Here is a 5,262-nt window from a genome sequence, read left to right as displayed (position 1 = left end):
TTCCTTTCCTTTCCTTTCCTTTCCTTTCCTTTCCTTTCCTTTCCTTTCCTTTCCTTTCCTTTCCTTTCCTTTCCTTTCCTTTCCTTTCCTTTCCTTTCCTTTCCTTTCCTTTCCTTTCCTTTCCTTTCCTTTCCTTTCCTTTCCTTTCCTTTCCTTTCCTTTCCTTTCCTTTCCCCTTCCTCTCTCTCTTCCTTTCCCCTTTCCTTTCCTTCTCTAGACTGCTTGCAACAGAACACCATGCAGAACAGTACTGTCATTTAAGACAGTTCAGATTTTTTAGTCTCAGTTTTCTCCCAATCAAAAAATCTTGTTACACTGTTTGCAAATCTGAATTTAAAGAAGGTGTAAAGGCCTCCAAAATGAAGATATGCACCGGTCTGTATGATTCACCATTATGGCTGGTATTAAGTTTCACAATGTAGTGAACTATGACCTCATTTTATTTTCTTTACTTAAAATTTATTTCAATTTTACATTGTTAGGATATTTTTGTTTAATAGGTATATGTTTGCACTCCTAATTTTTATGAGGGCTTTTTTTATACTGCTTTGGGGCCCTTTAAATGTGGGCTCCTGAGGCCTATTTAATGCTGTGAATTACTATTTGTCAGTTGTTGGGGGTTTTGATTTATTTTTAATGTCTTCCTTTTTTTAGGTATCTCTAGCAATGCTGTTTTATTTATTGCTATACCTTTTAAGTCATTAAGAATAACTCAGAATGACTGTGGCAGAAAAGGCAGATGGAACTATATTGTGAAAACAAGCATGTTTGCTGGACTCATAATCATTCACTTAAAATTGCTTTTGTAATACAGTCTTCAAAGTTATAGGCAAAATGTTTGGCAGAATAGTTGTACTATTTCTACAATTCTGAATTGTCTACTTTCTTATATAAGTCAGATTTCAAACTTTTTGAGTGGGTGGGAACAGATTTTCTGACAATATCTGAAATGGTTTGTACCTCTGCTTTGGTAGAAAATCTAAGTACAGCAGTGGTCCTGAGACTAATCTCACTTATGCCACCTACTCTTGTGAATCAGGAGCAATTTCACTACAGTCAGGAAAGTTACATTCATTTGGTCCTACTGTAAATGAAATTAGAATCAAGCCTTAAATCTCCCCAAGTAAGTTTGTGATGGCTCAATCGTATGTTTTACTTTAAAAATAATTAGGCAGTTACAGGGGATCTTAAAATGTTCATTCATTTTTTGCCGCTACAAGAGTATTAAAAACCCAGTCTGGCTATTCTGAGGTATTATAATGCCTGTTCCATCCATTCCCTTTTAAATGGTAATCATGCCTGTAACACAGCAATGAACTCCTCCATTAGCTCCTCTTGCTCTTAATGTCTTTCCTGCCTATGGAGCTAATCTAACTGTGCTAATCATAATACTACACAATTAGTTTAGTAACAGTCATCAAAATGTACCATGTACATTAACGATGAGTGCTGTTGATCAGCATAGATTTCTAGGAGCATGGTTTGTTACTAATTAATTATAAAGATTCAATAGGGCACTCCATTGAAATGATGGTATTACCCATAACAGTATCTCCAGTCATGATCTTTATGCTATTACTGTACTGCTTCATAAAATTCAGTGAAGAATTAATTTTAGAGATCACACCCCACTCCTGAACTTGGACAGGGCCTCTCATGCATGCCTTTTTAAAGTCTTGTGGTGGGCCTGACTTCATTGACCTCTGCTTTTCACCCCAACTTTCATAGAATTCACTTCTGATTTTTTTATTATTATCTTACATACTGTGGTGAATGGAGCTAACTGTGTATATGAAAGGGTGTTTTTAATTGTCTACAATAGCTTATGCATTTTAGGAGAGCTCTGGTACTCATTTACTAAGATTTAATCAATTTGTTAATTGAATTTTCAATCCCTCTCACCACAAGCAAGACAGCTCCAAAGAGCACTTACTGTGCATTTAGGACATTTCCATCATATGCTTCTCTTTGTTCATCTGTTGCAAAAGGTTCTTGCTCAGTAAGGATGTTCTGAGAGAAATAGTAATTTTGTTGGTCTGGATTTATTAGAAAGGGAAAAAGTACAATGTTTACACTTGTAAGAAACTGTAAGCTTTCGTCTTTTCACTTAATTGAACAAAACACTAAAAGTAACTAGGTGTAAGCATTTCTTAGAATGCAATTATATTATTCACCTGTTTTAAAAATGTTTGCTATTTAAAACTTAAGAAATCTGTTGTGACTTTACAAAAAATCTAGAAAAATAAATAACTAAATAAAACAATGGCGTAAAAATATTGAGAGGAAAAAAAAAAAGAAGAAAAAAAAAGAAGAAAAAAAAAGCTTCTCTGCACTAGACTAGCTAGGAGCTCCAGATGGCAGAGATACCTCCTCAAGACTGGGCTGTAATCACAACTGTAAAAGAGGAAATCTGAAATATGCTTTCATGCATTTGCAGCCATCATCTTCCAAACTATGGAAAGAAACAGTCTTTTTGCTGTCTGAGAAGCACCTCACACACCTCCTCTCTCTTGTTCTGAATAGTGTTTGTGTCAGTCTGCAGCTGTGTATGGTAGTATGTCTTATAATCCTGCATCACTTCTATCCAGTCATATCTAATGTAGAAAATTAGTTTCCAACGAAAGTAATATGTAGTGCTTTTATGATATTTGTGTGCAGTGTCCCCTCTTCCATTGAGGATATTTGATGTAAAGGAAACAAACTCAGTTCCGCAATAAAATACAAAAGTGGTAAAGTGGTGTTGACATTTCTTGTCTTTGTGTATGCACATATTTGTAAATTTTCCCTTTCCTTCAATCATGATTACCTACTATATGGGCTTTTTGTCAAAAGATCAATGACTATTTAAGCGCTAGATAAGAACCAATCTTTATTTAGAAACAGAAAAATAAATGCTGAAGATTACTTTTATCTCTTGTGGTGTAAAATATTACCATGATGTACGATGAAGTGGCTTCTTTTTGTTGTTCTCATTTCTGTATCCCTGATCAGCATGAGAAAACACCTCATTTTCAGTAAGTACACGTTCAAGCGGTTGTATTAGAGATGATACCCAATAAAGCTACATCGCCGAGGCGAGCAGCTCTGGTGCTGGCACGATCCGCAGCAAAGCACTCTAGCACGGCGCACAGGGGGATTTCCTGAACTGGGGAAACCGCAGGGGGAGCCAAGAGAGCTGCCAGGAGCCCGCAGCTCGCGCCACAGCGGCTGAGGAGACCTGGGTGGGACCAGGAGCAACGGTAGCCAAGCTCCTTATCCCACCCCCCCATTCCCATCCCCAGATGTCTTCTAACTTCCCAGATGTCAACTGGGAATATCATACAGCAGACACAAACAGGTCCAGGAAATTCCTGAAGCACGTTGAAGATAACTTCTCGCTGAGGCAATCAGCTCCGGTGCAGGTGCATTCCGCAGCAGAGCAGGGGATTGTGGGATACAGGGCGTGTTTCCTGAGCCAGGGGAACCCCAGGGGAGCACAGAGACCTGCCAGGAGCCAGCAGCTCTCATGAGAGCGAGCAGCTGGTGAGACACAGGCAGAGCCAGGAGTAACAGCGGCCACCCCCTGCTCCCACAAAAGGCAGCCCTAGAGTGCTGCAACCAGGACGGGCAAACAGGGCATGGTGCAGCAGTTTGCCTGGGAGGGTGTGCAGGGAGGACACCTCTTTGAAGGGGGGACATTCCACTGGCTGAGTGGAGAGGCTTGAAGGCCACATAACCCAGCAGTGGGGCACCGTTCTGTGACCATCTGCACAGGCCAAGGGCGCTCATCCTACCTGACCATCTGCACAGGTCAAGGGCACTCATCCTACCTGACCCTCAAGGCAGGATGGCGGGCACTCATCTGAGAGCAAAGGCTGCAGCTCTGGCTGGGGGGTCTGCACCATCTACCCCAGCGGTGGCCGATGCCTCCACCCAGACAGAGCTGCTGAAGGGAGAGGCTGCAGGAAGTGCCTAGACCTTTCTCCTGGGGCAGGGACAGGCAGCAGACCTGCCTGCAAAAGGCGTCCCCAGGTGGAGGGCCTCCTGCATCAGGTGGCTGAGCTGCAGGAGGTGGTGAGAAGGCTGTGTAGCATCAGGGAGGCTGAGAAGGAGTTAGATAGCTGGTTCCACGCACAGTCTGCAGTGGACCCACAGCCCACGGACACACAGCCAAAAACTCCCCCATCGGCACACACGGAAGGGAGGGGGCCAATAATGCAGAAGAATGGAAGCTTGCAATGGCAAGGACCTGCAGGAGGAAGAGACTTCTCCCAAAGCCTGAGGTGCCCTTGCAGAACTGCTTCACTACTCTGCACACTGAAGAGGAAAGGCCTGTCACATTAGGAGGAACGCTGGAGCTGAGTAAGGCAGCCCAATCTGCTCCCCATATAACAACCAGCGCAACTAAGAAAAGGTGACGGGTGATAGTAAGAGGCGACTCTCTTCCAAGAGGTACGGAGGCACCCATCTGCCAACCTGACACTCTCTAGAGAGGTGTGCTGCTTACTGGGGCCTCGAATCAGGGATGTCACCCAGAGACTGCCAAGCCTCGTACAGTCCACTGACTATTATCCACTGCTGTCGTTTCACATGGGCACCAACGATACAGCCAGGAGCAGTCTGAGGAGTATCAAGAAGGACTACAGAGCCCTGGGAGCAGTGGTAAAGGACTCTGGAGCGCAGGTAGTTTTTTCATCCATCCTCCCAGTCAAAGGGAAGGGGTTTGAAAGGGCAAGTCAAATCTGGCAAATCAGCAATTGGTTACGGGACTGGTGCCACAGCCAGGGGTTTGGCTACTTAGACCATGGAACTCACTTTGAGAAACCTGGCCTACTGAGGGCTGATGGGGTCCATCTGTCAGAGAAGGGGAAGAGCATCTTCGGCCATAGGCTTGCCAAGCTGGTGAAGAGGGCTTTAAACTAAAGTTGCTGGGAGAGGGGAACCTTAATCCATCCCACTCCTACCAGTTTAGTGCCAGTGCCAGCAATAGATGCCCAGAGCCTGGAGAGGGGTCACGGGTCAGCAGGAGAGCACCGGAAGAGCAGCACAAAGGAGTTCCAGCCAGTAAGTCAGCTTCATCGGGGGCCCAACTTAACTGCCTCTATGCAAACACACGTAGCATGGGGAATAAACAAGAGGAGCTAGAGACGTGCACACGCCTGCAGGGCTATGATCTTATTGGCATCACGGAGACGTGGTAGGATGGCTCCTATGACTGGAATGTTGGAATGGAAGGATACAGGCTCTTTAGGAAGGACAGGCAGGGGAGATGAGGAGGGGAGG

The sequence above is a fragment of the Strix aluco genome, chromosome W (genome assembly GCF_031877795.1).
Source record: "Strix aluco isolate bStrAlu1 chromosome W, bStrAlu1.hap1, whole genome shotgun sequence".
In the NCBI taxonomy this organism is placed as follows: domain Eukaryota; kingdom Metazoa; phylum Chordata; class Aves; order Strigiformes; family Strigidae; genus Strix; species Strix aluco.
This window is presented reverse-complemented; position numbering follows the sequence as displayed.